This window comes from Pinus tabuliformis, chromosome 5_2 (assembly GCF_031772625.1).
Source record: "Pinus tabuliformis cultivar Carrire ecotype Pingquan chromosome 5_2, CPIR1, whole genome shotgun sequence".
NCBI lineage: Eukaryota > Viridiplantae > Streptophyta > Pinopsida > Pinales > Pinaceae > Pinus > Pinus tabuliformis.
This window is the reverse complement of record NC_142306.1, coordinates 12583330-12597405: the sequence shown is the minus strand read 5'-3', so window position 1 is coordinate 12597405 and position 14076 is coordinate 12583330. Positions and strand designations below refer to the sequence as shown.

The 14076-nt window shown below is 35.8% G+C and overlaps 1 pseudogene; it reads left to right on the top strand.

The window, feature by feature from the left end:
* Positions 1–502: 502 nt before the first annotated feature.
* Positions 503–14076, top strand: part of LOC149157228 (14-3-3-like protein D) — a 106301-nt pseudogene continuing 92727 nt past the window's right edge.

The window sequence follows — 14076 nt, the reverse complement described above, 5'->3', positions numbered from 1 at the left end:
GCCATACCCACATGGGTATGGATGGGTTTATTTCCTTAGATAAGTGAATGGTCTAGCTTCAAGTTATGGGCTTGTCTTATCTTAATGTCAAGAAGGAGTTAACTAATGGACCCTGGTGATTTGCCAAAGGTAAAAACATAATTGGGGAAACATCCCTAGTCACCTTGATTAAGTGGGTCCTTGGAGTTAGGATTGACCTCTCGGAATGAAATTTTTTAATAGTGATAAAAAAACTTCATATTATTTGGGAAAAAAAATTAGTAGCTTTGAACATCAAAACCTTTCCCCAAAAATTGCAAAGATGTAATAATTAACAAAAAATTATTTCTGGTAATATATTTGCAATGGTCAAAATCACCTTATTTTTTTGGCTACTCACTGTGTTTTCTATTCAATTCTAGGTGTCCCTTGTAAAAATCCCTATTAGAGGGAAAATGAAGTTGCAACATCACGATAGATCTCTGATGTTATGTATGTGCATATTGTTGGCTTTGTTTTAGAAATGGTCAAAGCTATGAAGAGGGTGGTGAAGATGGACATGGAGTTAACTATAGAAGAAAGGAATATTCTCTCTATTGGGTACAAAAATTTGATTAGGGCTTGGTTAGCATCGATGATAATAATGTCTTCTATTGATTAGAAGGAGGAATGAAAGGGAAATGATCATAACGTGAAATGTATCAAAGAGTATACACAAAAAGTTGAAGTAGAGATTTCTAAGATTTTCCATGATATTATGACCATCATTGATGAACACCTCATTCCTTCCTCCAGTATTGGCGAATCCACTGTTTTTTACTATAAAATGTAATTTTTCTTATATTGACCTGTGAAATCTTTGTGCAACATGGATATTAAGCTTTTGGGTTTTCTTATTTTTGGGGTTATGGATGTTGGGTTTTTATTGATACAAAAAAAAGTAGACTACTACTATTATATAGTTGAATTCAAAATAGGAAATCAGAGAAAACAAGGTGTTGATCAGTCCTCAAAAGCTTACCAGATAGAAATCTTAGCTTGAAATTTGATGTATTATAATTTTTAACTATTGAAGGGTTTAATAGTGTAACTAAAAGATAAGGAAATTTTTAAATTTATTAGTGATCTACTTAACAAAAAGGATTTCATTTTCCAAAGGGTACATCTTCTTGTGAAGTTGATTATTATGGTCCCTTTCTCAGAATTTGGAATGAAATCGTAGATGCAAGGAATTGTATGTTTCTCCACCAAGAGGCATGATTTAGGTCCTAGCAATTTCTTTTCTTAGATTTATTATTTTGACTATTAGAGACTTTATCGACTAGATCCTCAGGAATTTCTATGAAACGTGTGAATATTTATAAGTGGGATTTTGTTTCCCTTTTAAAACAAGTTGATAGATGGGTTAAGAAGCATGCGAGAATACTCTTTTTTCATTACATTATGTGCGTTGTAGGGTTTGTTATCTAGCCGAGCAAGCTTTTGATGAAGTTATTACAAAACCTGACACCTTGAGTGGATTCATAAAGATAACACTTTAATCATGCGACTCTTGAGGGATAAAATGAATCTTATCTCCATCTTCCTGTAGATTAGAGGTCCACAAAGTGACTATTATTATAATTGTCTCATTATGAACAAGATTTTCTTTTTCTTAATTTCTTTTCTTATCATCATCTCCGAGGAACTATGGGTCTAGAGTTTGTGATGTCATAGACTGTATTGGATCAGAATTGAAGACTATGATTGAGATCAAGATTGAAGTTGGAGTCTAAGGACCCTAGACGAGAGTAAAATAATAGAAGTCATGCAAGGATATGAAACCAAAATCTTGTGTCGTGACAAATAAATGAACATATAAAGAAACAAGGAAACATTAATGGAAAGTTAAAGTCCGAGTGTTTTATTTTAAAATTTAGGTTATACAATTATGAAAGGCACAAAAGTTTTTAACATGAATAAAAATCGATAATAAATTATAAGAAAACATAAAAAGATTAAACTCCCTCAATGAATTGAAGACCTTTCCTACTAAATGTGAACCATACAGAGATGAAAGGGGTAGAACAGATAGATATTTTTGTATTATGGTGACAATGATATTGACTACAAAAACCTATGGAGTAGAAATGATTTTCTTGGAGTAGACTATCCTGTAAAATAAATTTAAATTGCATGGGAGCAGTGAAATATTTCTACATTTGTAGATGTAATCAAATTTCAAGCAGGAAACAAAATTAAAATAGTAACAAGCTCTTGGTAGTAGGCAAGTAGAAGCTGGAAGGAAAATCCATTTGTGCTAGAAGGATTTGATTGTATGTGTAGAAATTCATTGGCAGAAAACTACAATGCATGAACCATAAAGAAGTTGGAGAAATGTGCCATAAAAGTTGAAGAAATAGACATGTACTATAATGTAGACTTTTATTTTCCTCTTAGTATCAAAAATTTTTCTGAGAGAAAGGAAACATTGCAAAAGATGCGTAGGGTAGGAAAGTAACATAAACACTCTAGAAGAAAAACAACAATTTCTTAGCAGATTTGATAAACATTCAAAGCATGGGCACATACAAGGTCCAAGTTTCATGTGGCAGGAAATGTCTTGCAGACTTGTGGTTGCAACAATCATATATGTATCTCATGTAGCCTAAACCAGTGTGTCATGTAGGAAGAATGGGACGTGAAATGCAAATTTAAAACAATAGAAAAATTACATGAAAAATGGAAAGCGTCAGCATTAATCTAACATGGAAAATTTTAGATATTACATGAAAAATGGAAAATAATAGCATTAAACTTATACCATTTAAGAAAGAATCACTTCATCAATCTACAAGATATTCTATCCATGCAATAAATGTCATCCCTGAGACAATTCACACTCTACCTAGCCATTGTATCGAAGAGAACACAGAAAACACTAATGCACACTCTCTCAAAAAAACAAAAATGAGTGTGTCTAGTGATGATGCATAGGAAAGTGACTTCCCTATATTTATATGAGGGAATCCAAGTCACTTTTCCTTAATTTATAATGAAAATTCCTAAAAGGTTTTCTTACAACAATAGAAGAGTGTATGAGGTCGCAAGCCAACCTAAATATAGATATACAAATTGTAAAATGGGATTTCGTTGAATTCTATTGCTAATTGATATCTGGGTAAGAAGTGTGTGAAAATGGTATTTTAATTTTCTTGAAGCTCTTTCAATTCTCTGTGAATGATGGTGGTTTGAATACAATGTTTTTCATTGGTTTTGATTATACCTTTGTTAGATATTTGAAGAGTGAATCTAACATAATGGTTCTTCTTGAAGATTATATTATACCCAGGTAAATCTAATGGTTAATGTGTTGGATCTCTGTTATTTTCTTCCAATGATTTCTCAGGTTGAGTAATCTAACTTAGATGGTGTTGCAATGCATTTCTAGTTTTCTAATTTTTTAATTTCCATTTTCACTATTCCTCGAGGGTTAAATGAAGTAGAAAATAAAGTCACTCTCACAAGTGGCCGTGAAGGTGCTTACATATAACTTAGACGATAACCTATATATTCAATGAAATCCAATCTATTTTTCCTTTATAAAAATTCTTTTGTGGCCTTGCTATACTACTAATGACATTTTCAGCTGGTATACGTGCTTCATAAAAAATTTATATTGTTCCTATTTCAGGTTTCCAATTTCAATTGTGTATCAATATATTGGTTGAAAAGTAGTGTAGTTTTCATTGCTTATAAGTCTTTTGTTGCTTTGCTATAATATTGATGGTCCTTTTAATTAAAGTACTTGGGTCCAAAGCGTTTGGCCAAACAATCATCTATTACAATTTATAATGTGTTATTGCTAACAAATTCAAGTACTATTTTTGTCTAGGCAATCCTCTCTGTGTACAGAGATGATCCCTCTAGCCTAGTGAGTGGGACTAGCAACCTACGTGACAATCTACTGGACACTTTCCTATGTTACAATTGAAATAAGAGATGAAGAAGATGGCCTACCTCATTTTGATGTTATCTCGTCTTCCTTTGTTGAATACCTTGAACCACTTATGTCACAGGCTCGGTCCTGCTACTCATAGTGTTGAAACACCTACACAAGAGATGAAGACAAAACAAGGCATGCAAATACAAATAGAATCACCAAAAGTAACATACTTAACACATCAAGGAGCATTAAGATAAATGAGACATAAGCGTACACATTTATCGAAAATGAACCAACAGTTGTATATTAACAAAATAAATGAGGAAACATACAACCAAGCCTTGATACCAATAGGCTATCTTTGAATGAATGTCCAAGTCCAAGCTTAATCTCTCCAAGCACTCCATCTCCAAGACAAATGAGTAACATGTAGGCACAATCTTAGCATAAGGGTGAAAATAGCCAAAGACCAACCATTTGGGAATGGGAAAAGATGAATATATTGGGAAGGAAATGTAGTTAGGATCTCTCCAAAGATAGGAGAAGGCCCTCATCTCAAGGAGGTAGCTCATAGGGATAAGACCAGAAGGCAAAGTTGAGAGAACTCGACCTCATCCATGTCGAAAAATCTCTAGCTTGTCGCTCTAGAAGCTTCTAGATCACTAAGTTTCTCATCCTCTTTGGGAAAATTTCCTTTTAGGGATCATCATGGGTAATCAAGTAAGTAGAGTGATGGCATCACAAGGTTAGTATAGTACAACTAGCAACCATTGTGGTTTTCAATATCATATGAGCGATGATTCTAAAATTAGGGTTTTACAGCCATTTCCTCCAGGGAAAGCTTAAGGCATTTTCCAACCAGTGCTTTAGGGAGGATTTGAGCTACATATCTGAATGAGTACACTACATGATAGTCATGTTTCATACACTTCGGCGTATGTCATAAGGAAGTGTGACAAAATACTATGTAACAAATGTCCTATAAAGCATTAAGGCAGAACAGGAAGTGACGGCTGAGATGCTTTACGAGCTTTTGCAAGGACGAGAGCAAACACTGTTAGGAGACCTGAAAATCAAGGATGCATATACATATACATATATGATATCAAACATGAATCCATGGTATGAACACAACCATCAGATAAAGGACTATAAAAAAGATATGTGATATGGGCACAACCATCCGAATGAGAAGGATCATCTGTAAATATAAGATCCAAGGTATGGACACAACCACCCGATATAAAAGGATCATCATAAATGTAATGACACATGGTATGGTCACAACCATCTGTATAGCAAAAACATGTGTGAAATCATGAATAATACATAACTCAAAGCAACCTTAGTCATATCAGACAAGACATAGGGTCTTGCGCTCAATCCCAACCCAATCAAAGTATGAATTCTAACATGTGAATAAATGTGTTGAAGATGAACATTCTAGGAAACCACATAATTACCGACCAATGATGTGGACTGTTAACAGGCATGAGAGAAACCACCAATAATGACAATGGATCTCAAGGTGCCATAGTACAATCATTGAATGTGAAAAAAGAAGGTGGACTAAAAAATTTGTAGAATCACCTGATCGAAGGCCAATGATGAAAACCTACCATCGGATGTGAAGAACCTACCATTAAGGCATGAAAGTTTTAAGGTACTGAAAGTGAGTCTCTAAGTCATAATCCTAGATAATGAGTTGAAGTCGACAAGAAGTGACCCATTGAAGGAGGGCCATGATGATTCCCTCATCATAGACACGAAATGGGGAATAAAGTGGAATGAAATGAATAATATCCAATACTGTAGCAAAGGGTTAGACAATGTATAGATAATAGACTACAGATAGGACTTCTATTGAACATTGGTGACATGACTCCAAAGTGTGGAAACATTTGACTCAACATAGGACTAAAGGTCATGATGCCAAAGTGGAATAGTCACATGAGAGAAAAAAATGGATCATCCAAACCCGATAGGACGAGTCACTGAGTGAGGATATCCCAAAATCGATATGAGACGCTGAAGAGTATCAAGTTCAAGAGCGACATGCTGCTTATATAAAGGATGTTTCATTTTCATTTTTCTCACTATTTCTAGTGAGTACCCCAATTATTTTTATCACAAGCTTGAAGGGGATAGCATATGCTTGTCATATAAGTTCATTCTTCGAATGAATCCACCCTAGTAAGTTTTACGAGCCCTCAGAAGGAGAAACTAAGTCTCGTCATGGTGACGAGTCTTTCATCGTAAAATTTTTAACAAGCTTGATAGAAGAATAACTCGATATCTTTCTCATATTTAGAGAGTTTGAAAAACAGACGAAAAAGAAAACTCCATCATGTCCCTTTTTGTAGTTTTTCCCTCGAACTAGAAAAGGTAGAAAACAATATTCGAGAGAACATCTTGACCATATCGATCAAGGTGTACCTTTTTCATCAATAGTCAATCTAAGCCGGAAAAAGCGGTAAACATATTCTGAGACAATGTCATTCATTTAATTTAACGAGTTCGAAAATACAAGTACTCAGTGATATTTTCATGTTTCAAGAGTAAGAGAAAAGCTTAAAGATGATTCCAGGGGGGGTTCATTTTTCGTTTGTTTTTAACGAGTCTGAAAAAGAGATAAAACAAAAACTCATTGAATCAGTCAACAATAATCACTATATCCACCAAAAAGTACCTATAACTACAAAAAGATAACCACCGATCAATGATATCGAGAAAAAATAATAAAATATTGGCAACATGAAATTAAAACCTATAAATATACTACAAGTAAAAACATTTTCACCATTTCACTCGAGTAAGTTTGAGAGTGCATTTTTACCCCATTTTCTTGAATTTTCAAGCTATAGTGTGGGAGATCCAGGGTATCATTTCTTGAACTGCTAGTTACAAGTAAGAGCTCTACCTTTTCTCTTTCATTTCATTACATTTTTATGCATTTTCATCATATTTTCGTTGCCAAAAGGAGGGATTTTAATTTTTAACAACGTGGGTGATCATCGCGGGTTTACTCATCAGATCCATAATGGTCACTTCTGAGCCGAAAGGCCCTCACTATGGCATCGCGTGTTTAATAAAAATATGTGTGATGACCTAGAGGCGGAATTTTTTGGGAAAAATCTTCCTTTTAGGGAAAAATATTTGAATTTCAATCCGTGGAAAAGCATGTAGTTGATGTTTGATGATGTTTTGCAGGAGATTTTTTGCAACATGATTCTTGAATGGAAGGAAAGAGACCATGAGGTAGAAGACCATCAGGAAACCCAAGATCTAGAATGTGTGAATGATTTGAGGAACTGTGGGTTGCTGAAGTTCATCAAGACTACAGGCCTTAGAGCCCAAAACAAGATGCTGCACTACTTAATCAGTCTATGGGATATTGATTGGAAATTATTCATTATTGGGGACTAGGAGTTGGAACTGGAAGAGATAGACCTTTACTTCATTATTGGATTGTCTAAAAGAGGAGAAAGAGTTCAACTCTTTGGATCTCATCCTACAAGTGAGAGCACTAGTAATCTAATAAGGAGACATTGCCCAAGTGTCAAGATGAAAATGGGTGGGAAGGTGAAGATAGTGACAGTCGAAAATACTCCCTTGAGAATGATTCTATACACCATAGCTCAGGTAGCTTGGATGCAGGCTTTACATGAGACTTCAAAATACCCATTCCAATATGCAGTAGAATGTCTTAATCCAACAATATTCATCTGGTGTTTAGGGTTACTCGCCAATATGAAGAGGCAATTGACCAAAGGTAAGTGGGGAAACTTGAAATAGTTTGGCTTCGGTTCGATTCCAATTACTTTCTTTCTGGAGCATGTGCCCCTATTTTGGTATTAGTGGACAAAGGTACCAGACACTGCTCCATAAGATCTGAAGCTGGTCAGATGGAGTGAACTGATGCCTCGAGGAGGAGGGGGTCAGCAGATGCATTTCCTTCGCAACTTTTTATTTGGTTGCATTGCCAATTGATCATTGTGGATGACTATGCCTAAGCAATCACATATTTTAAATGTTATCGAGATCTACGTATTCCACCAGGTAAACAATGGACTGATGCAGGTAAAATGTGTTTTTGGATTTTTCAACTTTTTATGAATATTTTGTGAAAGTGTATCTAAGATTTAACTTGTGATAAATGTGCAGATGTTGGAAGAGAAAGGTCACCTAGCATGTCGCCAATAGCATGATGAGTAGCCCAACAAGTAGCAAATTCTCTCGATGATCGAGGAGAAGACCCCATAGTAGAGATGGAAAATAATATATATGTGATCACTCGAGGGATTCCAGAATACGCAACCATAGACGATTTTCCATTGCGATACCAGAGGCACACAATAGGGGTATTTGTGAGACAACGTCGACTATTAGGCCGAGTGATTAGGGCAGTCTCGTGTTATAGTGAGCATCATGAAGGCACATAGATTTTCTAGTTGTTGTTGCACATGTTGTAGGGTTTGAAAGTTGTTAGTGTTAGTATATGCATACTTCCATCAGGGATCAAATCTGCTCTTTGCATTTTCATTTTAGGTGTCTCATATTGAATTTTGATCATTCCACTAAGTCATGCCAAAATGATCCACTAATGGTTGTATTCTTCTCAGAAAATCAAATTTTCCCTCATGAGGTACATTTGTTGACCCATCTCCATGTTGTATTCATTTATGGTTTCAGTTGTGTTATTTTTAGAGTCAAGGTAGTTATGTTTCCATTAGGTCTTAGGGTTCATTTCCAAGGTCAAAAGCATAGTTTCAGTGTAAAAAGGGGCAGCAAAAGTAGGAGGAAGAACAATAAAGAAATAATGATTGGTAGCAAGTCATGGTTATTGTATAAAGTTATTATTTCACTGATGTAATTTTCATCTCAAAAACATGTTTTTGAGATAAAAATAGAGTATTTTAGTTTGTTTATATTTTTTGATGTAATTCAAGTCATTTTATGTAATAATTGTTCCCATAAGCTTCCCAAGAATTTCTCCTCACTGCAAGAAATGAACCATTGAAGAAATCAGCTCAATCAAAGCATCATCCATATGAAAAGAGACAAAGAAAGAGAAGCATTAGACAGAGATTTGAAAACAAAATAAAGTGTCCAAACAAACATTATAAAGTGGGTTTTTTCTAAAGAAAAATAGGAATCATCGTCTATATAAAATTTCAAAAGCATATTTCAAACATCACTAGTTCTATTGCACCCTAAGCTCTCCTTGGCAAATAGGAGATTGACTAAAAGTTAAAAAAATCAGAAGGGCACATTTTTTGAGGGTGTTTTTGCTGAGGGCGCTGCATGCTGGGTGGAGCTGCTACGCACCTATGTAGTGAGGGGCGCATTTTCCAGTCCGATCCAAAGTAAAATTCAACGGTGCTGCGCGCCTGTGTGGTGAAGGGAGTGTTTGTTGAGGATGCTACGTGCTGGCACTTGGTGCTACGTGTTTGGCCAGAGGAGCCTGGCAAACCCTAGGAGCACCAAAACACCACTTCCTTTGTTTTCTCAAGCCACAAAAGCTTCAGCTACCTACATAAAACAAGCAAGTGGCCTGTTATCTCTTTTTCTCCATCAATTAATAAAATTGGCACCCTAAATTTTGAAACCCTAGAAAAGCTCCCTTGCATGCTTCCAAAATCACCTGTTTGATTAGCGTTACAGTACTTCTTAGACTTTGTCACCTTCCAATCATCCTGACTGTATTTCACTCGACCTACTCACTATTTCACTCATCTTGACATATATATTAGTCCCTCAAGTTTTCACCTATAAAGCATGGCAGAATACACTAGTTTAGAAGAAGGGGAAAGATAGCCCAGTAAGCCAACTAAGAAAGGAGGGATAATTATCAGATTTGAACCCACTGATACAACAGAACTTATGGCATCACCATTTGGAGTATCATGTTTCAGGCACATGGGTTGAGTTTTGCCAAAGCGTTGAAATGGTGAATTTTCATGAGCAGTTAACCAAGCAGTTCATCCTCAATTTGCAAAACAACTAGGTCACTTTAGCTGGGGTCACATTCCCTATATCTCCTGCCATCATATCACAAGCCACTGGAATTCCAAATGTAGGAGAGAAATGGTTCAAGCAGAAAAATCTACATCACAGTTTTTATGAGACATATCTTAAAGCAAGGTTAAAAAATGATAAGAAAAGAATTTTCCCTTTCTCTTATCTTTTGGACAAGTATGTGCCATTGATGAGGATCATCATGAGGTATTTCACATGTGAGGGTAGATTTTCCAGACTATACTCATACCATATCAGGTTGCTCATGCACTTTACTAGGGTAAGAATTCTCAGTTTTCCATATTACCTTTTCAGGAGTATTGACAAGATGACATACATTGCTCAGAAAAGGGATCTAGCTCATCAAATGCATAGTATTTTCCATCATTCTCTTATCAAAATGATAGTCTGATGCAGGAAAAACCACCTAAAGGAAATTTCCCTGGTTTTCATAATCACCTTACCATGAATCTGTGGGTTATGGCCCACCTATACAAATTGGAAGCGTTACATGATTGATTTTAACAAAACTCGACCAATCACCGTACGGGGGAATAACACACAACTTGCCAACTAACATTGGTCCCACCTGAATGCACAAAACCAAACTCCAAATAGATTAAATTTCCATCCTTCAACTCCTTGGGTCTGCTCAACAATTGAACAACAATCCTCCCATGTTGACTTTCCACATTGACTTTCCCTTTCTACACAAATCTTATCGGATTAATTCTCCACTGTTGATCTCCTCATTAATTTTACGGTTGGTGTTTCACCCTATCAATGAAACTAATCACTGATCCTCCACCATTTGATCAAGGCACGCTTGATCTAATGGTCAATAAAGATATCGCACGAGAACTTATGCGACACTTAACCACCCCGATCATCACACATCACATATCGCAATTCCTTAAGCCACGATTCATTCACTCATGAATGATGCGATGCGATATCAATCCAACGATCAATATTAGCAATGATCCAGTGGTCTGCATCCCTTCAATTGGCACATGGTTACCAAACAACTTAAACACTCGTAGTTTACTTTGACATCAACAGTTGAAATTGAAATCAATGGCTAGGAATGAATGCGATGCTTCAAATGCGATCATGACACCCATAGTCTCCTAACCTCCATAGCTATGCACTTTACTTTGGCACTTAGATTACATTCAACGTGGATCATTGAATGTTACTACACTCCAGCTTGCAACTATACCTTTGTTTCTTCAACACCATTCCGAACTGGATTACATAACACTGTCTACATTATTTGTCTTCTTCCAGATTGGTAATTCGTTCTTTACTTGACCTGCACACATATCTATTAAATTTGACTGGAATCACGTGGATTCTACCCAGACAGTAAGTCATTTTTCACTCACAAAGACTTTCAGAAATTCAACTTGAATTAATTCATCATGGTTTATCACACAGAAACCATAAATTCACAATTACGGATCACTCAGCACATAAAACGAATGACAGACACAGTCACAATGAATTAAATTTCCTCATTCATTAAAAAAATGTACAGGTACAAATAAAAACCTGTTCACAGTCTAGCTTTGCCTCATCTACCTTTACACGGTCTGTATCAATCGCCCTTTCTCATTTCAATGACCGTAGCCTCACAATCCAACCTTCCTATGTATCTACTCTCTCTAACTAACTCTACTTGACTAACTCGACTTGACTAACTCTTTCTCTGAATTTTTGGCTTACATTTATACAAAAGGACTCTATTTCCAATTCTGGTTGAGATCCTCGATCTTCTCAGCTAAATCCTAAGAATCCTCTAAGTCCTCAATTAGTTCCTAAAATATCTTTCGTATCCCATAAGGATCTCAACTTCCAACTAATCCTAAAGATCCTCCTAAATGTCTCACCTAAATCACTCAAAATATCTAAAATTACATGAATTAAATACTTAGGAAACCCACTCTTTTAAAAAAATAACACCACCTAGATTCTATTAAATGTACACATGTTCGGAACCATGATGCTCCTGCATCAGACTCCCCAAGTAGAAAATAATCTCGATCTGCAGATCACATGCTTCTAATCTTTGTCCTCCTGGATGCCATACTTTGTTATGTAATTTATCTTTTTCCTATTTCTTTTCCTTTCAGCTATTCTCCAGGTCTTGCTACCTTATTCTGCAGTGCTCCACTTGCTATGCTCTCACATTCTTCTGCTGTCTTCCTCTTGTTGTTGCTTCTTTCCTTTCTTGTGGTTGTCTTCTTCTGCGACACTTTCATCATTAACATTCTTATCAATTCAATCTCTCTGTCTAGTATATCCTCTATCTGTTGAATGCCTTCAACTCATAATTGCTGAACTCTCATTCTAGTTGCCACGCTTACATCCTTACCCTCTTGTCCATTATTGTCTTGCACCTTTTCAGCTATTGCCACATTATCCTTCAAGATAATTTTCTGCTTCTGTTTACTGTACCTGTCAACTTCTTCTTGACTGTCATTTATGACAATTTCTTTGTCATCCTTCATTAGAAATTTACTCTGAACATTTATCCTCCGCTTTTCCAATTTTCTTCTTTGAAGATCTAGCTTTCTATATAACTCAATGATTTTACTTGGACTCGATAAAATTTTGAAATTTTACACAATCTTCAATGCTTTCATTTGTTGTTGACCAGTCATTAGATGGTCATTCTTCCTCTTCTAAATCTTCCATAACATCTTTCAGTAGATGCTCTTTCTCTTCTTTATTCATTTGGCTACCCACTTGTGCCGAATATGTTCTAGTTTCTGCAACAAAATTTGCAATCATAAGACAATTATCAAAATGAAAAATATAAGGCTTTTGTACCTCTACTTCTTTTAGAAACCTTGCAGTACATTGTTCTAATCTTCCCTTTAACTCCTCTATCAGCATACTAGTATGCTGATTCAAACTCAAAAAACCCTTGAGACTATCGACAAGTCCCTTTTCCACACCATCTGTTTTAATGATGCCTCTCTGCACTTGTTCAGTGTAGTGAACTATTTCTTCTCTAGTCTCATTGTCATATGATGCTTTAAAACTTTCATCTTCTGGAAGGTATTCTTCTATATTTTTGACAATTTTAAAAGACTACATATCTTCTTCCAAACCTGCAACCATACACAAATTACTAGTTTTAAAAACATAGGACCTTACGGTCTCATTTAATGCTTCAGTCATCAAGTCTTTTGGCTGGTTTGAATCATTCATATGATTCAACTCCTCTGTCTCTTCATTGCTTTCAAAAAGTAATGGTCCAAGTTCTATTTCACATACCAAAACCTCAACACCTTCTCCAACATTTTTCTTTTCCTGTAGCTCAACTCTTTTGAGCTTCTTTGTCCCCAATTTGACATCTATAATCTATCCAAGTTCCCTAGGCTCCTTTATTAACTGCATATTCACCTGTTGTTCTCTCTTCTCTTTTAGCCTCTGTGACTTCCCTTTCTTCCTCACGACATAACCATATTTTTGGTCCATCTCATTTCTTTACAACATTTCCATTAATACTTCAAGCTAAACTACCATCTCAGCCATTTCTCTATCATATTTTTCATCACTCATTCTCATGCCATTTTCCTTGACATTTTTCCTCTTTTGTCCTCTGTGTTGATCGCTTTCAGAACCTTTGCTATGACCATCACTAGTCATCATCCTTTCCATATCTATCAGTTCCTCAATCACTTTACTATGAGTTGCGCAACTCTCTGCAACAACACATCTCTCCTACTACCCCTTACCTCACCAAGCTCTCCTCTAGACTTGGTCTTTTGGCAAGTACTTGGTTCTGTGTCTCTGGAACTTCCTTGAGCATTTCTCTCTCCTCCTTCTAGGCCTCAACTCATTTGCACTTTAAGAACAAAACTGTCCTTTTCTTCCAATCTTTAACTGGAACATTCAGGTTCTGACCACCTCTTTGTTCACTTAGAAACTCCTACCAGCTTCCTTCATTACTTCTTCTTAAGGCTTGATCTTCTTTTGTTGAGATACTTGATTAGTTGCAACTATCAATCTTCAATCTATTTCTTATCTAGAAAAACAGAAATTAGAGTTAAATAAAACAATACCTACATGATTTCACAAGCAATATCCATCCACTCTTCACATTCGACTGAATCTCCATTATCCACAAACATCATTGTGGG